General features: G+C 46.1%; 1 long non-coding RNA gene across 2 annotated transcripts; it reads right to left on the bottom strand.

Annotated features, from left to right (window-relative positions):
• LOC132649783 (uncharacterized) lies at window positions 1-26192 on the bottom strand. Of its 2 annotated transcripts, none has more exons than XR_009588337.1 (4): window positions 25948-26192; window positions 24302-24418; window positions 23624-23714; window positions 1-2115 (listed from the first exon to the last, which is right to left on the bottom strand). It is a non-coding gene; the product is annotated as an uncharacterized LOC132649783 (long non-coding RNA). The 2 variants fall into 2 exon arrangements; XR_009588334.1 differs by lacking the exon at window positions 1-2115 and adding an exon at window positions 13531-13664.
• Between the last annotated feature and the right edge of the window lie 892 nt (window positions 26193-27084).

Here is a 27084-nt window from a genome sequence, read left to right as displayed (position 1 = left end):
ACAGCAAAATTACCCACGGCAGGTTAACATAAGCTATGTATTTTTTCTGAAAAACAATGGTATACTTCAAAACAAAACAGTTTTGTGAGAATAGAGGTGCTGTGTTCTCTTCACAGCTGCTGGTCTGACGGCACTGTTTCATGAATATCTGCTCTCCAGAGACATGCAGTTCAAAAGGAGACTCGTAATAGTCTTCTCCAGAAAACTGTGGATGCTCTTTGTGCTACATTAAACATCGGTAAGCAGCAGTTTCTTAATTGCAGGTTGCAGTGTATAATCTGAATTCAAATCAATATGAATTTAACACTTTTAATGCTTTGTTATATAAAACTCCATCACTCTTTTATTATTATTATTCTTTGAATGAATCTTTTATCCGGGCATGATTTTGTAACATAATACATTCAGTGTTTGGAAAATATTAGTTTGCTAAATTACACAGAGCTTTTTAAAATGCTGACACATTTCATCATATAACGATGGAATCAGGAGGCAGTGAGATGGCACACGCGCGCACACACACACAATACATTTTTGCAAATTAAATATCCGTGCGAAGGATATGCTCATTAATCTTTACCCACGGCAAATCTACCTTTGAGTACTGAGAGGCTAAGAAGGTATAGATGGCAGAGGGTCTTATAACAATTAGGTTATCTAAACTGTTATTTTCCCGTTGAAAGCCAGAACCGTGTCTAGCGGCATGCGCCATCCGCTCCTTTCTTAAAGTGACTGACTCACACGGTTGGTCTTTACGGAAATGTTTGCCAACCCTCAAAGTCAAGAGGACCATCCTGTGGATGTCAACATGTCCTTTCCAAGGGAAGATGATGTTGCGAGAGAGACACAACAAGGTCAGCTTACAGTTCCCGGAGGGAGCCCTGTTTGTCAGAAAATCATGGCGTTCAGGGTGTTTGGTGAGAACTTTTGATCGCTGCCCCCCCTCGTGTGGAATGTTGAGAAGCAAGTGCTCAGGAGGTAAGATGTCACACCATAGTAATTTGTACATCAAGGAGATTCTTAAGAGCATTTATTTTTCTTTCTCTTTTTGTATGACTACAGTGAATGCCCAGTGACCATGACAGCAGTACTGAAGCACCAGGACATCACTCATGGGGCTTCTATGCCACCAGCGTGAAGGCCAACACACAGTCTTGACCTTGAGGACACTGAAGAAACTATAGATTGCTCTAGAAAAGTGGCTTTCAACCCTCCTAATGCCACAACCCTTTAAATTAGTCCCTCATGTTGTGGTGGCCCCCAACCACAAAAATTATGTTATTGCTACTTTATAACTATAATTTTGCTGCTGTTATGAATCATAGGGTAAACATCTGATATGCAGGATATCTGATATGTGACTCCCAAAAAGGTCGTGACCCACAGGTTGAGAACCACTGCTCTAGAGGCTCCTGGGCCACAATGTAAAACCCTCTTAAAATCTGCTTTAGGATACATCATAACCTTTACGAACAAGGAGAGGGGGCTACCAACTTGAACTTCTTTTTTCCAGGTCAAATTTGATAAGCAAAAACAGAGTCACGGAAAACAGCGTGCACCCTAACATGACATCAATATCATGCTGTGCGACGTGGCGTGGGCGGGAGTCCATGGGTGCGCTCAATCATTTCCTCTATGGATCCCCAAGTTTCCACGATAAATGTCTGTGCTCGACTCTGTCACCGTAAGATAGTCACATGCTGTTTCATGCGATGACCAAATATTTAACGCAAAATAAAGGGGTAAGAGGGAATCCACCCTGTGGGCTGACTGTGCCTGCAGGGCAAGTCTCAGCTCTGCTTTCCAGTCAGATGAGAAGGCAAGAGCAACTGCACATCCAACAACATGAAAACACAGGAATTCCAAAACGCAGTGCAGACAAGTACCAAGGGTTTTTTTTATTCCTTTGCCTTCTTCCTTCCTTCTTTCCTTTCTTTCTTGACAGGGCCTCATATACCCCAAGCTGGCGTCCAACTCCCGGGGTAGCTGAGAATGCCCTTGAACTCCTGACCCGAGTTCTGGGAGCCCAGACGTGCGCCACCATATCCTGTTCATTCGGAGCTGGGCCCTGCGTGTGCTAGGCAAGTGGTCTACCAACCGAGTTGCAACCCAGCCCTGAAAGCGTTTTTAAAACATGAAGTCATTGGGGTTAGCAGAAAATTACATTTTTCACACTGGTAAAAATAATAAAGGTAATGATTGGGCTAGAGTTTCTTTAAAAAAAAAAAAAGACTCGGACACTGTGGGCATTTTATTCATTGCCCCCTCCCCCGAACCTCCATCCCCACTCCCATGCCTCACTCCAAGATGAATCTTACTGTGTAGCCCTGGCTGGAAATCTCTATATAGATCAGTCTACTGACCTTGAACTCACAGACATCTGCCTGCCTCTGTCTTGGTGCTTTGGCTTAGTGACTTTTCAGTTGATGTGATAAAGCACCATGACCAAGGCAACTTATAAAAGAGAGCATTTAATCTGAAGCTCATGGTTCCAGAGGGCAGTAAAGTCCATAACCATCATGGTGGGGAGCGTGGCAGGCAGCCAGGCAGGCAGCCAGGCACCATAGCAAGAGCTGAAAGGTTATGGCCAACCTACAAGCATATCACACATATGCAAACACGAATTCCATATGAGCAGATATAAAACAATATCACCACAAGCAGAGAGAGACAGGGAGAGAGTGTGTGACAACTAGGAATGGTATGGGCTTCTGAAACCTCAGAGCCTACTCCCAGTGGCACACCACCTCTAACAAGGCCACATCTAAGCCTTCCCAAACAGAGCCACCAACTGAGGACCAAGTATTCAAACCTATCAGCCTATGGGGGCCATGCTCATTCAGCCCAGCACATGCTGGGAATACAGGCATGTGTTACCTGGCCCAGCTGTTGCCACCTTTTAAAAGAGCCTTTAATAAATCTCAAATGCTTTCTCTAAATCCTATGGAGTTCATTTCTAGAAATGTCTTGTCACTATTTCTCGTAGCAGTAGTCAAGGGCACACACACACACACACACACACACAACACAAAAACACAACAGTGGGATATCCATACAGCATTGCCCAAGGGGGTGTGGGGGAAACAGTTTTCCTCCTCATGGATACAGTATTATCTTTAGATGCCATTTATGCTTACTACTTAAGGGAGGAGAGTGAAGTAAAGCTGGGTGTGATGGTGCTCACCCTTAATCCGAGCATTCAAGAGGCAGAGGCAGACAGATCTATGAGTTGAAGGCCAGCCTGGTCTACAGAGAGAGTTCTAGGACAGCAAGTACTACATAGAAAAACCCTGTCTCCAAGAAAGAAAGGAAGGAAGGAAGGAAGGAAGGAAGGAAGGAAGGAAGGAAGGAAGGAAGGAAGGAAGGAAGGAAAACAAAGAAAGAAAGAAAAAGGAAGATCTGTTCATACCACCTGGAAAGTTTTGGAAGATGTGTCCTAAGTGGAAAGGGCCCTGTGTGGAATGGCATGTGTTAGTGACCCTGTACACACACACATGTGCTGTGATGGCCCAGGTAGAGTCAAGATCTGCAAGGGTGCTCCTCTCTGCCTCTGAAGTGAATGAAGGACTAAGAAGGGCTGGCAAGATGGCTCAGTGGAAATGGGCACCTGCTGCCAACCCTGACGAACTGGGTTCAAGTCCCAGAAACCACATGTCCTCTGGCCTCCATGTGCCATGGCATGAGAATGCACACACATACACACAAATTAAATAGATAAGCGTAATAAAAAAAAAAAGTTAGGAAGTGATGGGAAGCCTTTATTTGTTCTGATATCGGCAATGTTTTAAAAACTGATTTGAAATCGTTAGTGAGTCCTGCTCTGTCAGGAGCCACGGTATGCCCTGCCAGTCAAGGCTAAGAGCACAATCCTTGACTTAGAGCAGGCCGCACTCGGTGAGGAAAGGGCTACGTGAGCAGACAGATTGGGGACAGTGTGTTAGGAGTAGCAGTTTCGTAGATGCAGAGCTTGGAATAGTGGCACAAGGGCTGGGAAGTTGGGGCAAGGATGGACGAGGCTGGTTAACAGACACAGGTGTGGTTGGCCAGAAGGACCAACATCTACATAGCCCAGGAGGGTAGCAACGCAACAACTGTTCACTACTGTTATTGTTTTTGTTTTTTTATAATGATGTATTTGTTTTTATTTTATGTGCATAGATTGGTGTTTTACCTGCATGTGTGTCTGTGTGAGAGTCTCAGGTCCGCTGGAACTGGAGTTACAGACAGGTGTGAGCTGCCGTGTGGGTGCTGGGAAGTGAACCTGGGTCTTCTGGAAGAGCAGTCAATGTTCTTAACCACCAAGTTATCTCTCCAGCCCTTTTGCTTTTGTTTTTTTGAGACAGGGCTCTTGACATGTGGTCATAGATGTCTTCATGTAGCCCAGGCTGGCCTCAAACTCAAAATTCTCTTGCCTCTGGCCATATGCTCAGCTTGGGTATTTTAAAATATCTAGTAGAGAAGTTTCTAACAGAAAGAGATTTTCTCTGATTGAGATGATGAATCTGATCGCTACATGTTGTCTGAACATGAAATGTCATACTCTCTGCTATAAATATCCACAATTAGTTTATGCAAGAAAGGGAGATGGGGTGCAGGGTAATGGGGAGAGTCTAGGTCCGGTGCCACCTTTTGGAGGAACAGAGCCCACTGGAAGCTAGGCTGTAACCCCTAGCACTGGGGAGGTAGAAGCAGAAAGATCCAGAGTTCAAGGACATCCTCAATCACATAGTGACTCAAGGCCAGACTGGACTACAAAAGACCCTGACTCAAACAAACAAATGAACCAACTATGCAGACAGACAGACCCCAGGTAGGCCCAATGCTGAAGGGAAAAGAAGCATAAGGTCCCAGAAACACTTGAATGGAGTAGGGCAGGATTTGGAGCTCAGCTATGGCTGATCAGTGTTGTGACCTTGGCCAGGCTATGAGAGGCATAGCTGGAAAGGAGCTGAGTGTGCTCAGGGCTGCGGGTACCCCCTGTAGGGGATAGCAGCTACCTACCCTCTCCAGCAGCAATCCCAAGGAAGAGCCGTCTGTGATGTAGCCAACATGGAAGCTTCTAGAAGGAAAAGAAGATCTTTGCTACCTCTAGTACTTTCCAGGATTTTAGAGCAGGATCTCAAATTACTTCTCATTTTTAAAGTCCTCTCTGGGCATGGTGAGTGTGAAAACTGGAAAAGAGTGAAGCCAGACCGGGCCCGTGTGAACTAGTGTAAAGAGGATGTTTTTCCCCAGGGCCCTCTTTTCTCCTGAGTGAAAATTGCTGAGAAAGTCTGCTCTTGACTGTGCTCCTAATAGCTCCCCCCAGGTCCTGGCTGTGAAGGCTACAGAGCTCCTTTACAGCTGCTGGCTGGGAAGCCCCCAGCTGTGAGTGCCTTCCTGATGCCCAGCCCACGACTCTCTCAGCCGAGGAGGAAGGATGGGGACAGAAAGCAGGCAACAGGTTTGCACCCCTGGGATTTCTGACTTGCTTCCTGTCTGTGTTTCTGTCATGATTCACTGAAGGACTAGATCATGGGTGACATCAATAAACCCAGCCGTTTGGTGGCTAGTCTCAAGGAAAGGGGGCATTTGGTTAACTGAATTCTGTGTCTTCAACTGAGTTGGCATAGTAACAAAAGATGCCTGTGACAGCTGAAAGCATGAAGACATTTAAAGATTGCACTCAACACACTGACACTATAATGGGACTTGTTTGTGAAGAACAGAAGAGGAAAAGGGTGGCATTAAGCATTACTCCTCGTCCTGGGCATCTGGGTTTTATTGCCTAGATTTTAGATGCATGAGGTTCTGGGGCTTGCATTGCGTCAACAGCCTCAAGCTATGAAGCCTTCTTTGGTTTCTTGTTCAAGGCTGTCAGAGTGCTGGGTGTATCTCAGCAGGCAGAGAGCTTGCCAGACAATGACAAAGCCCTAGTTCTGTCCCCAACACTGCATTAATCAGGCATAGCGGCACACACCTGTAATCCCAGCACTCAGAGACGGAGGCAATAGAATCAGAAGCTTAAGGTCATCCTTGGCCATATTGAATTTGAGGCTAGCATAGACTACAATGAGACTCTGTCCTTAAAAAAAATAAAAAGATAAAAAGATTGCCAGATACAGCAAATGTAAATGTGTATTTACATTTCAGATGCAATGAATAATTCTTTAGTATAAAAATGGCCACTACACACCCTTTGTTCGCCTAAAACCTGGACTCAATCGGGCATCCTGTTTTCTGTTTGGCAGCGTAAACCCTAATAACTACAACTTGCATCCGGTTCCAGATTGACCCCTTCCTGAGTTATTTCCAATTCACCATTCCCTTATTTGTACATTTTTATTTTCAGACAAGGCCAAACACTTCCTCCCTTTGCTTTCGCTTTCTCTTTCCCGGCCTTGGACTTCAGTAAACTCATTTCCCTTCACTCTCTAGTTTATGATTCTTAGTGGTTGTTAGGTTTTGTTTTGTTTTGTTTTATGTTGTTTTGGTTTCAAGACAGGGTTTCTCTGTGTAGCCCTGGCTGTCCTGGAACTCACTCTGTAGACCACGCTGTACTTGTACTCATAGAGGTCCGCCTCCTCTGCCTCTCGAATGCTGGGATCCAAGGTGTGCTCCACCACACCTGGCCTTGTGAGTTTGGTTTTGAGACAGGATTTCTTGTAGCCCAGGCTGGCCTCAAATTTTCTGTGTAGTCAAGGATGACCTGGAACTTCCGATTCTCCTGCCTCAATGCCTGGAGTGCTGAGATTATAAGCACACACCGTTACTGCACTTTATGCAGTGCTGGGAACTGAACCCAGGGCTCTGTGCTTGCTCCGCAAACACGTCTGATTCCTAGTCCCTCCATTTACTCTCCATCTTAAGCACGTCATCAGCTATTCCTGTCCTTGATCAACAGGAGGGCAGAACCTCTTTCCTCTTCAAAACTCTTTGGCCCTTCTGAATGAACATCTGCTTATAGAGAGCGAAGAGTGCTTTGTCAGCGGAAGCTCTGTCCCTTCTGTGGGACAATTGTTCTCCTAGGGAGACAGGGCCCTCTGACTCAGATTCCAGTAGGAGCTTCTAGATTCTCCTATGACTCTATCATCAGGCCACGGATGATTGGGCCAGATGTGAACACTCAATCTGTGCCAGCCCCAAGTCTAGACCATTGAGCCAAGACCTTGTTATTGTTAAGAACTTAATTTTATCAGCTGGGATCTATAGTTCAGATTACTAGATCTCAAGAACAACCATGCCTATGTGACTGGTGGTGGGCATGGTGGTGGCAGCAAGGGCTGCTGCTTTGTGCATTCAGCTTTCTGTACTGTGAGCTGAGGGATTGCATTCAATAACCTTTGAGGTCATGCTCAGTGTAAACATCCTACTGTGACCACATCCAAGATTCCAGTGGCTACAATCCAGCACAGATTCAGAGCCAAAAGGCAGAATGATTTTCCCACAAAGGGTTCACTTGCATTCTGACATCTTTGTTTTGTTTGTATTTCTTTTCTGAGACAGGGTTTCTCTGTATAACTTTGGCTGTCCTGGGCTCTCTTTGTAGATCAGGCTGGCCTTGAACACACAGAGATGGCTCTTCCAAAGGGCCTGAGTTCTGTTCCCAGCACCCAGATCAGGAAGCTCACCACCTCCTGTAATTCCAGCTCCAGGGGATCTGCTGCCCTCTCCTGACCTCTGCTGGCACCTACATGTGGCATATACTTACACAGATAGACCCACATGAAGAGAGATAAAAATAAAATCTTTAAAAAAAAATAAACCATCACATTTATATGCACGTAAAGTAAAATTTGGCGAAAGAAAGAAAAGTCACGATACAGTTTTCTGTTGGGTGGGTACTGCGATGTCTTTAGGTACTTTGAAAAAAAGCATCAGCCACTTTATGCCATGGTCAGAGAACAACTAATGGCTTTGTGTCCATGGCTACAGCTGTCCAGTTACCGAGGATTGAAGAGTATCTGGGGAGTCATTTTAATTCAAGGCTCATAGTGGAGGAGGAATGAAACTTTGAGTTCCATGTGCTGACCGGGAGGCTCCAAGACACATTCTCAGAAAGTGTTAGAAGTCTGAGGCCTAGAAGTGGTCTTACGGTTGGGGGGTGGGGAGGACAGGGTGAGTATGCCCAAAGACAGGAGCAGCAGAAGCCAAAACATCCAGACATCTGAGACCAAGGAAGCTCAGAAGATGTGTGTCTTTCCTTCATTCTTTTAAGATCATTTTATTTGTTTTCTGAGGGGGATTGAGATGTGTGTGTGTGTGTGTGTGTGTGTGCCATGGTGCATGTGCCATGGTGCATGTGTCAGGCTTGGCAGCAAGTACGTTTGCCCACTAAGCCATGTTGCTTGTCCTCATTCAGTTCTTCTTGCAGAAGTGAATGAAAGCTCCTGGGGCCTCCTCTGTAAAATGAGAGTGCGCATTTGGTGTCCATGTAGACCATGTAGAGATTACGTAAAACGATTCGCCAGCGTTTACTCAGCTGCCTAAAACTGTTCGCTTTTAAAGTAAATATTTCCTTTTAGATTCATGAGTAAACAGTGTCCCGGAGGCAAAGCCAACAGGGCGTAAGGGTGCAGAGCTGCTGGGTACCTGTCGCGCTCACATCCCTGAAGCCAAGAGTGTAAACAGCTGCTTTGCCCTTTGGCTTAAGTCACCCGATCTGGCCCAGATGAGGTGCTGTTGCGGCACTTCTACCAACCGTCAGGCTCTGCCACGGCCCCCAGACCTGGTACCCCGACGCAGGCTCGCACCAGCCCAAGAAGAGTGAATGCAGGTCCATCAGGAATGGTCCATCATCACATGGGCAAAGTACAGCCCGTCCAGAGAGACGGAAGGCACAGCCACGCAGGTCTTCTTCGCCTCCAGTGAAGAGAACCTCCTCCAGCGGTTCGCACACGTTAGACTCTACGTTGGCTTCTCAGGGTTTATTGGCAGAAAATTAACCCCCAAGCTCAGAGACATACATTAAAAACAAAAGTGGCCAGTCGTGTGTGTTGGTACAACTCTAGTTCCAGCACTCAGGAGGCTGAGGCATGATGACCTCTAGTTCACAGGCAGCTAGCTTGAGCAACATGACAAGACAAGTTTCAGCTACATGGTATGATGCTGTCTTTAAAAATATTGTTTAAAAATATCCAGATATTGCCGGGTGTGGTGGTCCATGCCGGTAATCCCAGCACTCAGGGGAGGCAGAGGCAGTCAGATCTCTGTGAGTTAGAGGCCAGCCTGGTCTCAGTGAGTCCAGGACAGCCAGGACTACATAGAGAAACCCTTCTTGAAAAAACAAACAAAACAAAACAAAAACAAATAAACAAAAAAATTCAGATATTAACATACAACTGACATGCTTAATGAAAACATCACTGCAGGGGCTAGAAAGATGGCCATGTCAGTAAAGTGCTGGCCATGTAAGCAGGAAGCCAGAATTCAGGGCCCCAGTATCCACATAAAAAAGTTTACTTTTTTTATTTTTATTTTTTTTATTTTATTTTTATTTTTTTATCAGTTACATTTTATTTTTTTTTTTATTTTTTTTTTAAGATTTTATTTATTTTATGTATATGAGTGTTCTATCTGCATTTACACCTGCCAGAGGAGGGAATCAGTTCACATTATAGATGGTTGTGAGCCACCATGTGGTTGCTGGGAATTGAACTCATGACCTTTGGAAGAGCAGACAGTGCTCTTAACCACTGAGCCATCTCTCCAGCCCCCAAAAGTTTACTTTTAAAACAAGCACTGAGGAGGCAGAGACAGGAGGATCCCTGGGGTGGGGGTGGGGTGGGGGTAATGGCTAACAGGTCCAGCTCAATCCAGAAGTCTGAAAAATGAAGGTCTGCAAGATGACTCAGTGAGCGAAGGCTCCTACAACCAAACCTGACAACCTGAGTTTGATGCGTGATAGAAGGCGGCCCTACACTCCAAAGTTCATGGTTACATGTTTTGAGCCCTATTTTTTTTTTCATGAAAATGAACTGCTTCTACTAAATTAAAAAAAAAAGTTGCTAAAAAGATGTACTAGGTACAATTTTTATAAGTTGAAATTTCACAGGAACCCCCTGTTCTAGTTTGCTTTCAATTGCTGGGACCAAGAGCAACTTAGAGAGAAAAGGGTTTATTTGGTTTACACTTCCAAGTGATAGCCCACAGCTGAGGGAAGTGGAGACAGGAACTCATGCAGGGCAGGAAGCCTGAAGCAGGAACGGAGGCAGAGAGTGTGCAGGAAGGCTGTACACTGGCTAATTTAACTGGTTCTCTCTGTTTGCTTTGTATACCCTAGGACCACCTGAAGGGGATAACACTGAGTACCACAGGCTGGGCCCTCCCCATTCAATGGCAGTCAAGAAATGTCCCCCATAGCCACAGCCAATCTGATGGAGGCATTCCCTCAATTGAAGTTTCTTCTTTCTAGATGACTCTGGGTTATGTCAAGTTGAAAAACAAAACAAACACCTAACCAGCCCAAACCCTAAACCTATAATTTTTAGATTTAAATATTGTTTATCATACAAATAACTTAATCTTTCCATATTTTAGGTTTGGGGAATTATGCCTGAAGTGGAAATTTCTGTTTCTTTGAAGACAGACATTGCTTTTTGGATCGACATCGCTGGTCTTCCTGCTTCAACACTTGACTTCACAGAGAGAAACATTCCAGAATACTTTTCTGGGCAATCCAATTGAGTCTTTCAGCTTTTGCTGCTTCGTATTGACCTTTGAACTGGGCTGCTGGCATCCTGACTGACTCTAAGGACCCATCAACCCTAATCAGCAGGAAGCAGATAAAAGAGGACTACAGCCCTTTTCTCTACTAATCTCCTACCTAAGGTTTAGGGGGCTTGAAAGGGAGGTAAAGGTGCTTAGAACCCCAAATAAAGTAGATCTGGTGAAAAATCCAAGCCTACATATGCCTTTCTGCTACTATGGGGCTTCATACAGTTTACCTGCAGAAGCAAAATCAAATGTGTCCCTAGAACCAAGACCAAGTTCTAGCTGTTGGAGTCAGCCTGAGGACAGAGGCTTTAGAGACAGAGCAAATGCTTAGAGGAAAGAAGGGGATGCACATGCCTGCCCCCCCCACCCCAAGCCTGAGGGTTAGCTTTGTCGGGTGCTGCTATCAGCTACCTACAGCCTAAGACATAGATGGCTTGAAGTGACCTACAGTTTTACCCAAAGAAATCAATTTGTGACAGCCATGTTTTGAATGAGTGAGCTTATAAAACGTGCTGCATGTAAAAGCAAAAGGACAAAGAGCAAGCAGAATGCAGACAGTGCCCAAGAAAGTAGCTGTGGAAGTCTGCTGAGACAGTCTTGCTGGAGTTCCAAACTGAGAGACTTTTGAGCAGGGCAGAATGTTTCTGTATTCTTGTTCCTAATGCAGGCATTTTTGTACCACTGGATAAACAATAGTAACCTTGGGTAGAAATAGTTTACCTTCTAGTTCTCAAGGGTACAGTGTTTTTAACACACTTAGCTGTTTGCTGTTCTCCTTTCTCCCTGTTTCAGAGCCAGGAGGCCAGCCTGACCCAGGAGAGCATTTTCAAGCATAATCATTCTCAAACCTGAGGTTTAAAAAAAAAAAAATCCATTTCTTGTTCTTAGAACCAGCTCTCAAGAAGCACAAACAATGCGTAACAATTTACCAGTATAAATTGTATTATACCTGCCCAGTACCTCAAAGGGATGAGTCCTTAGCTTGGGGCTTGTCCTAAACCATAAGAATGGACAGTTGCATTCCTTTGTGTCGAAAGCCTACAAACTACCAGTTTCTGCCTCAAGACTGTACACTGCTCACTTTCCTTGCTCCTTGGAGACCCTGTGACCAGCGACTACTGTTGAAGTGGCTATTTTCAACATTCCCAATTATTTCTTCTGTCCCTGGGACACTCCTAGAGCGCATAACCTTTATTCCAACTCTATTCTTTTCCTTAGTGGGACTTGCCTCTGAACCAAAGGTCCATAGTTTGGGCTCTTTCTTTACTTGGGGAGCCTCGGCCATGTCAGTGCAACAGGTGTTTATTGTTTGTCTTTGCTGTGTCTCAGAGTTGCTCCTCAGGAAAACTGAACAGTCCACATGGAACCCCAGCAGCTAACACATGGCCAGGATGTTGATGTGGTCACCAAACCCCAGGGGTCTAATGGAAGGTGATTGCACAGGTTACATAGCTGATCTAGATTGATGGATTAGCTAGCCACAAAAGTGTAAGCCAGAAGCTAATAGAAGATTGGCTGGATTCTGGATTGAATCAGCCAATCAGCACTGCTAGTGGCATCCCACAGGACAAGGCCAATGAGAGGGATGAAAGGCACATTGCATTGCTGACATCACCATGGACGGCCACACCTGCTTGCTTCCTGCAGAAGTTTGGGTCAGAGCCACCACACACCACCTTCTCAGGACCAAAGAGACCATCCTGCTTGCTCTCCGGCGTCTGCCCTTCAGTAGTCTCTGTTAACCCTTCACTTTGAGCTATAGTCAGTAAAGTGTTTGAATACCTGAATTCAATACCTCAGAATCTACATTAAAGAATCCATGATTAAAAAAAAAAAAAAAGAAATATGAACAAGTACAACAGCACATGACTGTAATCCTAGCACTGGGAAGATAGAGACAGGAAGCTCGCTGGGACTAGTCCAGTCTAGTCGGTGTTTTACGGTTCAGTGATAAACTTTGTCTGGAAATATAAGATGGAGAATCATGGAGAAGACATCAACATTGCCTGTGTGTGCATGTGCACGCGGGTGCAGGCGTGTACACACACACACACACACACACACACACACACACACACCTGTTAGTGTTGTTACTGGAGTTAGGGTCAGAACCTTGGCCCTGACTATACCTTCATAAAGCAGATGGTGGACACCTACCTCAACAGACCAATTGAACAATTGGGTAATAGGAAAATCAGATAAAGGGTATTTATTTTGTGTCGCCATGTTGGGAAGAAGAGCAAAGAGGTCCAGTGACCCATCTTCTAGGTCTTAACATGAGGTTCAGGCTCCACTGTGTAAAATCTCATTGGGGAGACAAACCTTCCCTCTGGCTGACACCAGGATTCAGCTTTTCCTTCGCTCAGTGCGAGATTCCTGGGGAAAACCCATTTTCTTGGGGCCCATTGTCTCATATCTGATAGCCCAAGGGAGAGCACAGTGTCTCTTTAGAGTACCTTCTTTAAGCCAGGCATGGTGGTTCTCCCCTTTACTCTTAGCCCTCAGGAAGGCAGAGGCAGGAGGACAGCTGTGAGTTCGAGGCCAGCCTGGTCTACAAAAAGAGTCCAGGACAGTCAAGGTTACACCCATCCTTGTCACCTTGAAGATGAGGCAGGTTGGATTTCTTGTCAGCTCATGTTTTTAATACATTTTTATTATTTGAAAGTTCCATACATTTGTAGATAGATAGATAGATAGATAGATAGATAGATAGATAGATAGATAGATAATCTCCACCAGTACCTCCCTCCAATTCTCCTAGTGCTCCAAACCTCCAAACCTGTGGTGCCAGATCTTGGTTGGCAACTTGACTTGCCTTGGAGGAGAAAGCCTCAACTGAAGAAACGCCTCCCTCAGGCTGGCCGATGGGCATGTATGTCGTCAGTGGGGCACTGTGTTGATTGGTGATTGATGTGGGTGGGGCCAGCCTGTGGTGGGTGGGGCCACCTCTGGGCAGATGGGCCTGGATTCTGTAAGAAAGCCGGCTGAGCATGAGCAGGGAAGCTAGGTAGTAAACAGTTCCTTCTCCATGGTTTCTGCTTCAAGTTCCTGTCTTGATGATGAATGATGTAACCTGTAATCCAAATAAACCTTTTCTTCCCCCAAGTTGATTTTGGCCAGTATTTTCTCACAGCAACAGAAGGCAAACTAGGACACCTTCCCAGTGTCATGTCTTTTTATTTTGTTTTGTTATTAATGACCCTCCTGAGTCCAGTTAGTATGACCCATATGCGTGCGGGCTTGTGGACATTCACTTAGGTAAAAGCCCAAAGGATGACAAAGCTACCCGTCAGCTTATTGTGACACGAGGTCTCTCACTAGAGGCATTTTGTTAAGCTGAACACTGTTAGATTCTGTTGATAATGGCAGTAATGATGTGTGCGTATGCATCAGAGCATGCACTGAGGGTCAGACTCTGGAGTTCGGTCTCTCTTCCTTCTTTAGCTGGGTTCTGGAGATCAAACTCGGGTTGACAGGTTTGCATCATTAAGGGACAAGAACCTTTACTCACGGAGCTGCCTCAAAGCCCTGGTGATTCATCTTTACAGTAAACACCTTGAACATTAACTTCTCCTTCAATTAAGCAAAAATGTTGGGGAGCGGGGGTGGGGACAACTATCACATCCTTGCCTATGACTGGCTGCCTTGAGCAGGAAGCTGTCACTGACTGTCGCCTCTCATGCTAACTAGCCAGATGGTCACCATGGCAGCACTTCAAGCAAGACAAGGCCTCTATAAATATTGGGTGACCCTGAAGCTGTTTTCACTCAAGGTGGGTTGTGGGAAGAGCCAGGTGAAGTAACAAATGCACTTGGGAGGCTGAAGCAGATGCTCTCAAGATTGAGATTATTCTGCCCTATAGATGAAAAAGAAGAGGAGGAGGAAGAGGAAATAGAAGAGGAGGAGGAGGAAGAGGAAAAAAAAAAAAGAAGGAGAAGAAGGAGGAGGAGGAGAAGCTGCCAAGTTGCTAGTGATGGTGCAATGCTGAACTTGTAATTGGTCCTTATCTAGTCCTGCGATTGGTCCCTATGTGGGGCCTGTGATTGGTCCTTATGCCAGGCCTGTGATTGGTGGGACTGGAAGCTATGTTGTGAATGGTGCAAAAATAATCTTTCGTTTGCATGTCATGTTTCCTTTCTGACTTTATAGTCAACCTGTCGGCTTTCACTTTGCGTCAGCCAGGAGACACCCTCCTAGGCTGCCCCGGGGTTTTGTAATAACATTGGGCCGCATGAAAGACTTCTCCTGGGTGATTTTGCTTGTCTGTGATGTTTATCATGGGTAGAGTAGGCTGAGAAGGTAACACAAAGAGGAGACAGTGGCAATGACAAGCCGTGGCAGCAAAGCAATAGCATCACAGTGTAGCTGGCAGCTAGAATGTAGCTGGGCTGCTAGTATGCTTGCCTGGCATGCACAAAGCCCTGGGCTCCAGCCCCAGCACTGCATAGAAATTCAAGGTCATACCCAAGTCTGAGGACCAAAAAAAAAAAAAAAAAAAAAAAAAAAAAGGAGCAGTTTCAGAGAGTCAAAGATGAAGGACTGTGGCCTCCAGTTACTGAGCAGGTTCTGGGGAGATCCTAGCGATCAAGGCCCAAAAGCTGTAATGCTCGTCGCTGATGGGGACCCCTAGAGCTGAGGCTCCAGAGTCGTGGCACTGAGCACAGTCACAACCTTCACTCAGGCACCCTATCGGTAGAAGGCAGAGAGACTGCTGCTACCTTCCAGCCGCAGCTAGGATCTAAGGATCACACAGGCTGCTGAGCAGTAAGCCTTCAAGGCTGAGTGCCTAGAGCCATCATCTCCAGCTTGATAAGCCAATGCTCTCGGGGTTTGGAGCTACAAGCCGCTGAATCTGTCATAAACCCTTGGCGCTCAAGGGATTGGATTTGCCAACACCAGAAAAATTACTTGCCTATGCACTGTTTCTCATTTTCCTCCTTTTAAAATTTTTTCATGTGTTTTTGTATGTGGTGTGCACATACGCATATTGACATCTTTGCATGTATATGAATGCACACACACATGAGGTTGATGTCAGGAATCCTCCATCACCCTTCCATCTTATTCAGTGAGGTAGGGCCTCTGAATCAAACCCAGAGCTCATCGATACAGCTGGTCTCTCTAGCCGGCTTGCTCTGGGGAGCCTCTGTGTCTGCCCCCCAGAGATGGTATAATAGGGAGCCTGTCTTGTCCACCTGGTGTTTTATGAGGGTTTCTGAGTACCCTCATTCTCACACTTGCATCACAAGTGCTTTCGATACTGAGCCACTGCCCCAGGCCCTACTTACAACTTACAGTTTTGGAATAGAACAAAAGAACCCACCAAGTAGTGAGAGTGGCCTGACAAAGCAGGCTGGACTAAGCTTCCAACTACTGCTGGGGTAAAGGTCTAGAGAATGTCTTGAAAGGATGGATCTGATGTCACCTTTTGGAAAGTGTGCTGGGCGTTTGAACGGCAGGGAGTAAAGGAGATATTTTTAAATAGAGAGTTAGAGGAGAGCAAGCCCTGGTGTTCCGGGGAGAAAGTTAGGAAGGGGAGGGCAGGGAGTTGTGAATCTGAAGACGTTCACATAAAGACATCAGGGATCACTTGAAGGCTTTGTGCCGGACAATGACACAGTCGGGTACGACTTTAGAAAGGCTTAGCTGGAGGCAGAAGAGGGGGATTCTGGCTTCAGACAGATTGAGTGCTAACTAAAGAACCCACAAAATAGAGTCATAGGTGAAGTTTTTACAGACACAAAACAAAAACCTTTGCTCTAGCTTTTCCGGGCATCTGTCTCCTGGTTGTATGGCAGGGTACAAATGGGCTCCTGGGAGAAGGGCTGCAGAGCGCCAGTAAACTCCTATCCTAACAGCAGCAGGTCCGAAAGCATGGTTCAGCAAGCTGCACTGTTGTCTGAAGAAGGGATTTCCCAAATTCTTTTCTTCTTTTGACATAACAACATTGGAGCTGGGAGAACTTCTTCCACAGAGTTCACTGCAGTGGGTAGCATAGAGCCCAACTCATCATTAACGTTTAGCTAGAGGCAAGATGGAGGAAGATTTGATGGAGAGGCATAAAAGAAGAGGTCCATGGTCCCCTGGCTTGGTAGCTGGAAGAGGGAGAGGGAGGAGAAGGCAGGCAAAGGAGGAGGGCATGGATGTCCACTATTTCCTGTCTGCACATTGTTCAAGGTGACATCAAGGGCAGAGGGACTACCATGACAGGATGAGGTGGACATGGCAGAAGCAAGTAAGAGAGCAGCGTGCAGGACAGGGCAGATTCCCAAGAAGCTGTGGGTAGGAGTAGTATACATAGCAACCTCAGACCTGGGGTGGAAAGCATTCAGATGGACCAAGCCCTTCCGGCAGGCACAGAGAAAAAGAGAATGCTGCCATTGAAGACTCCATGCCTCTGTAGCTACTGTAAGAGGGTGCTTGTCCTCCTACACACACACACACAGACACTGTGCTTCAGACATCTGGGGGTCAAAGGAGGTTCTAAAGTAGAGGTAGTCTCATAGACTGAACATATCACAAGTAAAAGAATTTCCTAAAGAGGTCATTGACATCTACAGAAGTCTAAATATTAGACTTATTAAAATTATTAATATTAGAAATATTAAACTGCCCCCTTCTCCGTTAATCAACAGGTGGAGGTGGAAGGCATCCCAAAAGGAAGGCCTTTTTAATGACAAAAAATGAACCCTGGAGAGTTACACTCTAACCCTGATCAAGAATGCTGACATTTTGATTACAAATGGAAAGAGACGTGAGCTACTGGAATAAAGAGCTCAGAGGGGGACGGAGGGAGAGGAGTTTACGATGGGCAGCCCCTTGACATTGTGATACGTCGTCTATAAACGTGCTGGGCTGCATTCAGAGCCATCCCAGGATGAGTGTGTCCCACCGGCTGTAGGCTGGACACACAAACATGGAATGATCAGAAAGTGTGGACAGCGCTCTAGAAAAGCCATCACACTGTACCCAGCAAGCCCAGCCATCTTGTAGAACTTGGTGATCCCTGCACACCTCTCTTGAGTCTACTGAAGCAGCTGTGAAAACACCCACCTCTCCGTCTTACACAAATTTTGATTACGTGGAGCCAAATTCCCAGTATTGATTAGTGCTTTGCAAGAGTCAGCTTTCCATCCTGCAGGCAAGCTACCCTGGCACATGCCTCCACCCTCAGGAAAACAAGCAAGTGAGGCAGGAACTTCTCCGAACGAATCTTTGTGCAAACTGTAGCTCTTGCATTTGAACAGGCAGCACCCTGTCTTTAGCCCAGTTGAAGCCAACTTGGTTGGCTTCTGAGATAGGAGACAGGAAGAACTGAGAGTCAGGCTCCCAGAAGACAAGTTAGGGAAAAGCCCTTCGCTGCTGCTGCTACTCCTCTGAGATGGCGGGAATTCATACAAGAATTCCCATCAGGAATTCATGCTGTGACAGCTGGGAGAGCTGCAGCGGGAGAGGTCATTTTACAGTCTCTGGCTGCTACAGAACACGGCAGCAGGCTCAGGTGTTGTGCGACAGGCCCCGGGTCACCTCATCACATTATGGTCCAGGCGTTAACCAAATGTTATCCTTCTGAAAACAGGGAGAGAGGCAGGCAAGCGTCTTACAAGTGTGTTCTCTCTCTCTCTCAACACTACTGGAGTTTCCAGTATTGCAAATGTCTTCCAAAGATAGGATTTTAATTCACCTTTAAATATGGCTACTAGAACTTACTACATTTCTTTTCAGTAAAATAGCTACGTGGCAGCAACCTTAAAGAAAAAGGTACTTAAAAATAAAAATTACCAATATATATATATATATATATTACCTGTATTCACACAATTTTAAACCCCAAACAGCCATTTCCCATTTTACAGATTACTTTTTATTTCCACATTTATTTTTGTGTCCATGTAATCAAGCATATGTATAATTTGATACTCTTTTTTTTTCCATATATCAAGTAACAAATAACAATTCAATATATAGCTGACCATATGTCAAAAGCATTTGTCCACACTTTGATAAAGATGCTTAATAGTAACAAATGATTACATCACGTACATAGTTTATGTTCAAGGCTAAAGCTCTGTCCTGCCTATTGTGACACTAACGAAGACAGGAAGAGTGAAGGGCCCTCCCAGGTCCCAGAAGGCCCCAGAAGACTCAAGAGTAGGTAAACTCTCCATCTTCTCCTTCGAGATGAAGCAAAGTCATAAGACAGAGGTTAGGGCTTTGAACTGCACCAACAGGAAGTGTTCTGCCACTGTAGAACCTCAACAAATCTCTGCTGGGAAGTCTGGTATCTGACCCATGAACAATGACAGTGTCCATATTAACCTAGGCCTTAGAGACACCCGTGTGTATGGTGTGCATGCATGGCTGAGTAAGTGCAGTGCATGGATGCCACAGCACATGAGTGGAGGGCCTCAGACGACTTCGGCTCTTGGCCCTCAACCTTATGCTTTGTTTGAGACAGGGTGTCTTGGGTGCATATGCCAGGCTGGCTGTTCCTCAAGCTGCCAGGTGAGGTGTCCCCTCACTGCAGGAACCCCTGGGTTAAAAACTCACACCATCACATCTGGCTTGCCTTAGGTTCTGGAATCCCACCTTAGGTCATCACACCTGCACAGCAAGCATTTTCACCCACCAAGCCATTTCCCAAGCTGCATACCAAAACCTTCATTGGTCTCCACAATGTCCCATCTCCCTCATCCCACAGCCCTTCCAGATGATTGACATGGTGTGTCTTCCTCTAGCCTGTTTCTCACCACACAAGTGGAAGCCCCGAAGGCCATTGTCCCAGCCTCCCTACAGTTTGGTACAGGGAGAGATATTAGCCTTGCCTCTGGGATGCTAGATTGAAAGGGGCAGAGGCCATCTGGAAGTACTAAGTGCCCTGGCCTTGGGGCCATGCAGGTCACAGGGGCCACAGCAGTAGCTGAGCAACCACATTTTCTTGTGTTAAAAAGTACTTCAAGCTGGGTGTGGTGGCACACACCTTTGATCCTAAAACTCGGGAGGCAGAGGCAGGAGAATCTCTGTGAGTTTGAGACCAGCCTAGTCTACAAACCAAGTTCCCGGACAGCCAGAGATGTTACACAGAGAAACCTTGAATCAAAAAAATAAAAAATAATAATAATAAAGAGAAGAAGGAGGAGGACGAAGAAGCAGAAGAGAAGAGGAGGAAGAGGAAGTTGGTTTCAGCAGCGCCTGGGCTTGTGACCATTGCTCTTGGAGCTTGCTAACTTAGCACACCTGGCTCAGTAGGGTTCTGGCAAGTCTACAACACATAAAAGCGTTGTCAATAAATCTCACAAGTTCAATTAGTGCAAGTCTCTTAGCGTTGTTTCCAACTGAGAATGCCTTCTGCTTCGATCTTCATTTCCTACTCCCATCAAGAGCTAGCCAGAGAAAATGGAAAATCTATTCCCACTGAGACATAAAGACTCCCTCTCTTCTTTTGTGCAAGATTTTACTGCTTGCAGAATTCCTTTGTCATTATGCAGCCCCTCGTTTGATTTGTTAAATCGAAGTGTCCTAACCTATGCATTTTCATCATGTCCGGCTTAAGACAAAGAAAAATGGAGCCCAGAGCTCTGGGCTTGGTGAGTGGCCCAGATTAACACAGTAAATTAATGTGTCTCCTGGAGCTGCCGCTACCTAAACCTGCTTCATTGCACAGGCGGGCACTAGCTAGAAATAGAATCAGAAGAGGAGAGGTTACAGCAAGTGGGCAATGATTTCTGCCAGGTAAAATGAAAAAAGATGTTGGAGGTATACATGTGTGTATACCTCCCACGCATGCACGTGTGCACACACACAGATAACCAGTCTCCCCTCTGTATTCCCATTACAAGGTGCTAAGCATCCAAGCAGAAGCACACCCCTGGTGAGCTTCTATTTTTGTGACACTAAGTGTCCTGTCCAAATGGACTTGAAATGGTCCGCATTGAGCAGAGATGAGTCACACCTGGCGGCTGTGGCAAAGTGAGAGCCACTCAAGCCCCAGTCTTCTTGCCTAACACACAGCATTGCTACCTGCGGTGAAGGGCATCAGGGTCAGATACAGGGGTAGCTCTGAGACAGCGGCCGTGGCAACCCTACAGGTGGCTCCGAGTCTTCCAGGCAGAGTCCTGTCGTTTTGAGGTTGGTACCTGCTCCTACGAATGGCCATTGTTAGGTTCATAAGAAGAGAAGCACATGGTACCACATAAAAGAGTCAACTTGCCAAACATGAAAGAAGGGGACCTAACCAGCCTATACCAGCTCAGGGTTCATCAAGACAGAAGCCTGAGACAAGGCTGTTTTACCCAAAAAATGGTTCAAGGAAAGACTGAGGGAGTGACTTAAGGAAAAACCATTTTAAAAGACAAAAAAAAAAAAAAAAGTGCTGGGCAGTGGTGGCTCACACCTTTAATCCCAGCACTGGGGAGGCAGAGGCAGGTGGATCTCTATGCATTCAAGGCCAGGCCAGCCTGATCTACAGAGTGAGTTCCAGGACAGCCAGGGCTACACAGAGAAACCCTGTCTTGAGAAACAAACAAACAAACAAACAACAACAACAACAAAAAACCAGTAAGTATATAGCAATAATAAAACATAGCTTTCCCTGGTGAATACATTTATATTAAAGGGCAAATAGAGACTGGGTACCCCAACTCCATGGGTCTACATCTTTCTGGGCTGTATTTCTCTGGATTCTGTCCCCTTGGGGTCTGTCTTAGGGGTAAGGGTAGGTGTAGGTGGGTATGACAGACTGGAGCATTCTCTTGGTTCTGACTCATGCCAAGGCTATTGTGACCTGGGGTCAGGCCTGGTTGTCTCTGAAATGACCTGTGAATTGTTCCCTCCCTGGTTTTCTTCACCAACAGAAGCCATTAATACAGAAGAGCTTGGTGCTGCAAAACAGGTGGCTCAGAACTTGATAATGGATTTTCTTCCTTTGTAAACTCTTCAGAAAATCTCTAAAAACAAAACCAAACCAAACCCTGCAGGGCTGTGAAGGGGAGTCATATCCTACCCTGGAAAGGCAGACCATGGTCCAGGCACCTCAGCGCCCTCTGGGAGCAAAAGAAGTTGCTCAGCATGTGTTTTCTGCAGTGTGCCTGGGAAGCCATCCTGACTACCTTTCTTCTTGTTTCTAGACCTTTCCAGAGGCTCTAGTAAGGAGTTTTTGAGTTATCGGTGCCATTCAGCCAGTTACAGGAGACGAAAATCAGAGCTGTTTGCACCCACTGCCTGTTTGACTGACAGTCATGGCCCCTCTTCTGCAGATCTGAACTGGGAGATTCAAAGTCACGTGTTGGAGGTTGGTCTGACCCATGTTACTGGCCCTTAAGATCTGGTTACACCTATCTTTGTTTTGTAAACCTGCCTAAGACATATTTGATTGGTTGATTAAACAGCCTATACCTGGGCAGGGCAGAATGGGGAAGGTGTGGCTAAGGTTTTCTGGACTTTGGAGGACAGGGGGGATCACAGGAAACAGACTGATGGGAAAGAGAGGAAGAAGGAGGACACCATGATGGGTTGACCTACAGAAGGCCATGGGGCCAGGAGGAAGGACTCCAATAAGGGCATGAGAAGTCCCAGATGAAGAATAAATGTAAATGTTTATAAGATTACGGATGGAAGATAGGATGGTTAAGGAGGATAGGATTGGATGGGGGCTGGGAGATGGATGGTGAGGATATTGAGACAGTGTGAGTGAAATATCTGTTGGGCCAAGGTAAATGAGGCAATTATCAAATCTAACAGGTGTCTGTCTTATTTGTGATAGCAGATTAAATAATACCACTGTGATAATCATAACTATAAATAATATATGGCCCAACAGCCATTTCTTAATTTGCTGCAACAGTCAAGCTAGGGAGGGGAGAACCCAAGAGTCATCAGGTCTGACCTCCTTTGTTACTCCCGGGAACTCGGATCCTCCTCTCTAGCATCACCAGGTGGTCCAGGCTGGCTGGCAGTGTCTTTAATAACAAGCCACTCACTACCTTCTAGGCAAGCCTCTTCCATCAGAGATCAGCAATCTCTCTTCCTAGCTGTTCCTTCTGAAATCGAAGGAGAAAAGCTTGCTTCTCTTTCGGTGCACAGCTCTTCAGGCGCTTGACAACACTTTGCCCATCCCCTTAGCAAGGTTTCTGGAAGCCCCTCACCAGCCCTGCTGTCTTTCTGCATGTATTTTGAAAACTTGTGTGCAGAAGAGCACAATTACTGTTTGGGGTGGGGGTGGGGGGTCACTGATGTGGGATACTTGGTAAAATGTAAGGTAGCAATAAGCATTATAGAGCAACGGAGAAGAGGGGGTGAGAGGGAGAGAGGAAAGGAAGCAGAAGGAAAAAGAGGAAGGAAGGAGGATGATAGCAAGAAGGGAAGAGAAATGACTTTCATTCAACAAGGCTAGTCAGGTCTAGCTAACCTGCCTCCCTGTGGTGGCTTTAATGAAAATGGCCTCCATAGGCTCACAGGAAGTATGGCTTTGTTGGAAGAAGTGTGTCACTAGGGGGTGGGCTTTGAGGTCTCAGATACTCGAGCCAGGTTTAGTGTGACAGTCTCCTGCTGCCCGCTGGACCGGATGTAGAGCTCCCAGCTTCTTCTCCAGTGCCACGTCAGTCTGCACGCTGCCATGCTTCCGGCCTTAACAATAATGGACCAAACCTCTGAAACCGTAATCCGGACCTGAGTAAATGTTTTTCTTTATAAGAGTTGCCACGGGAGCTAGAAAGATGGTTCAGTGGGTAAGAGCACTGGCTGCTCTTTCAGAGGTCCTGAGTTCAATTCCCAGCAACCACATGGTGGCTCACAACCATCTGTAATGGGATCTGATGCCCTCTTCTGTCATGCAGGCATACATGCAAACAGAGTAGTCATATGTAAAAATAAATAAACCTTAAAAAAAAAAAAAGAGTTGCCACAGTTACTGGGCATTGGCGGCACTCACCTTTAATCCCAGCACTCGGGAGACAGAGTCAGGAAGATCTCTGAGTTCAAGGCCAGTCTGGTCTACAGAGTAAGTTCCAGGACAGCTAGGGCTAAAACAGAGAAACCCTGTCTCATTAAAAAAATAAAAAATAAATAAAAAGAGTTGCTGTGATCATGTGATCATGGTGTCTCTTCACAGCATAAGTTGGCTGGGCTGGCCCACACCAGGACTCAGAAATGCCTTCTGCACCCTGGTTCTTGTTTCCCTGGAACTGAGCCCTGGACAGAGAGTGCAGGGCAGGGATGTGTCTAGAAGAGCCTTCAGCTTCCCGGCCCCCACCCCACATAGCATCTCAGAGCTGAAGCTGCCCAGGGCAGATGTTGAGCTCTGAGTGTGGTTTGTAAAAGCTGCTGGCCCAGGACAGACAATGCATCTCTGACTACAGCTGTGGGATATCCTTCAGGACTCATCTGCAAACTTCCATACCACGCGCAGGAAATTGGCCACAACTATAACCAGATAGACAAATGTGCATTTTAGCCAGCAGGACACACCTGTATTCATTATCTCACTTAGGCACATTATATTAAGATTTGGGTGGAAAATGTCCGCCAGAGGCTTGTGTGTTTGGATGGCTGGTCCCCAGTTGGTGGGCTAGTTTGGGAGGTTATGGCACTCTGGGGATATAGGACTGACCTGGTTGGCGTAGACAGTTAGGGGTGGATTTGAGCTTCACATCCGGCCTGAGAGCTCTTCTTCCAGATCCTCAGCATAAGGACAAATAGTAGCACATGTTCCCACCAACATGCTGGCCTGTGCAATATAACCAGTGACTCAAATAAATCTTTTTTTTTTCTTGAGACAGGGTCTCTCTGTGTAGCCTTGGCTATCCTAGACTCACTTTGTAGACCAGGCTGGCTTCAAACTCAGAACTAACTGTCTCTGCCTCCCCAAGTGCTGGGGTTACAGATGTGTGTCACTGTGCCCAGCAATCCTACTTTCTTTAAGTGCTTCTGCTAATCATTTTGTCACAGAAACACAGACCAACACACACACACACTCACAGAGGTAACCAATACATATTGAGACCTTTGTTTTTCCCGACTTTGGCATGTGCACACATTGAAGACTAACCCAGAGTCAATCTCAATACCATGCAGTGGGAGGAGAGATGGCTCAGTGGTTTAGAGCACTGAGTGCTTTTGGAGAGGAGCAGAGTTTGATTCCCAGAAACTACATGGTGGCTGCCTACATGGTGGCTCTTAAACCATCCATAACTCTAGTTCCAGGTTATCCAATGCCCTCTTCTGTCTTCTTCTGATTAAGCATGCACGTGGTACACATACTTAACTTTAAGCAAACTAGCCATACAGATAAAATAAATCTTCAAAAAAAAAAATACACCATGCAGGGAACATTACATTAGTTAAATAAAGTCACAGAGAGTCTATCTCATATGTTTCTCACCTCTCTCCACTCCCCGTGAGAGGGAAACTGAGGAACAGAGAGGGTCACGCAGACAGCAAATGACAGTCTCCAAATTCAAACCTTGGTTGCTCAGGCTATAGCACTGACACTTGTGTGCACTCGATTCCTACTGGAGGCTTCCTCCCAAACGAGCGAAATGCCCCGTTTAGATAACAATGCAAATAATCTGTGTGAAAAGTCTATTCTGTTCTGTTCTTGTGCTAACTCCTCAGTCTGTAGAGCTCCGGAACACAAAGCCTTTCTCAGACGCCCCGATAGAAGCAATGAAAACATCTCCCATTGTCTTTTCAGTGCTAAGTTGCTAAGCGGAAAACTGGTGTGCCAACAAAGATTGGCCCTGAGCACCACCTCTATATGAAAGAACAAATGCTTTATTTGAAAAAAAGAAAAGAGAGAGAGAGAGAGAGAGAAAAAAAGGATTGCAAACAGAATACAAGATTACACGTTCACTGTGATCACTGCTGAGTTAAATCGCACAGGCATGGAGACAAAGACTGGAGGGGGAAAAAAACCAAAAAACCAAATCAGTTCTAGGCAACCGGATGGTCTGTCTTATCTTAAGATCGTATTTTAGGTTTTTATCGCGTTTGTGCCTTAACAAAAGCGGATCTGAAATACAAAAGATCTCCATGCAGTGGTATTCAGCTAAACTGCAGCTTCACTGTCCTCTGAAGTAGAGCTGTTTGGTTGACTGTGCTTGACCTTGACCAGGGCTGGTACGAGTCCCCATAGAGACAGAGGAGAGCAGAGGGGAGGGCTGTCGTCCCACCGTGTGGCTTTGCTGTTGCTCTACATTGTAACAGACTGTCCCCAGCACCTCCTCTGCAAGTCAGCCGAGTTCGCTAAGTGCTTACCTTGTACTAGAGTGAGAGGGGTCCCCGTCTGTGGGAGCTCTGTCCTCATCTCTCAGCCTCCCCACCGCTCTCCTCTCAGAGAGCTCTGTCATCTTCACTCAGGCTCTCAGAGTGGGAGGTCCTCCTTGCAGTCCTTTCCTGGGTCCAGCATCTAGATGATGTCAGTTGCCCAGCAGGCTCTCTCTATATGTTTAGTGAATGAATTTTAAGCACCTTACAGCTAATTCCATGCACTGGTTTCACCATCTTGGGCAAGTCTCCTGCATGCATACCCCTCCCCCTGCCTCACTCTCACGGCTGCGGAGGGTAGAGTTGTGCCTTATCTTTGCAGGACCACATCTGGCATGCAAAGAGCTGTGTCTGCAGCTCAGTTGGGGTCTGTTGAGTTCTCTGGATTTTACTCATCCCCAAAAGAGGGTTGGCTCTAAGGCCAGCTTCCCATAGGCTTCTGAGAAACCATACCTCCTCAGCCCTTACACATTTCCAGAGGGAAACTGTTGGAGCTTGCTTCTCTTCGTTGTGCTCCTGCTTGATTTCAGACTTCAGGTCCCTCGTTGGTGGACCAGAGGGTGATGAAAGGCTAGGAAGGGTCAACCTCCTGAGATGTAGTCAGGTGAGCAGCTGGCCAGAGGGGAGCCTCTTTCAGAGGGAGGTGCTAATGTACATATCCTTCTGTCTGCCTCTCTTTCTCTTTGAATATTTGTGTCTGTTTGTGTCTTAGAAGGCAAACAGAAAGCAAAGATTATTACTTCATGAAGAAAAATAAAAGAAGCCAGGCAGTGGTGGCAGAGACAGATGGATCTCTGAGTTCAAGGCCAGCCTGGTCTACATGGTGAGTTCCAGGACAGCCAGGGCTACACAGAGAAATCCTGTCTTGAAACAAACAAACAAAATTGTTCAGAATCTGCCTCCAACTGGCTTGCTGGAATGGGATGCAGATCTCTCTCTCTCTCTCTCTTTCTCTCCTTCTCTCTTTAAGATTTATTTCTTTATTATGTATACAACGTTCTGTCTGCATGTAGACTCATATGCCTGAAGAGTCTACCAGATCTCATTTATTACAGATGGTTGTGAGCCACCATATGGTGTCCAGGGACTGAACTCAGGACCTCTGGAAGACCAGCCAGAGCTCTTAAC

This window comes from Meriones unguiculatus, chromosome 1 (assembly GCF_030254825.1).
Source record: "Meriones unguiculatus strain TT.TT164.6M chromosome 1, Bangor_MerUng_6.1, whole genome shotgun sequence".
In the NCBI taxonomy this organism is placed as follows: Eukaryota; Metazoa; Chordata; class Mammalia; order Rodentia; family Muridae; genus Meriones; species Meriones unguiculatus.
Note: the sequence above shows the minus strand (reverse complement) of the source record. Positions and strands in the feature narration are given on the sequence as shown.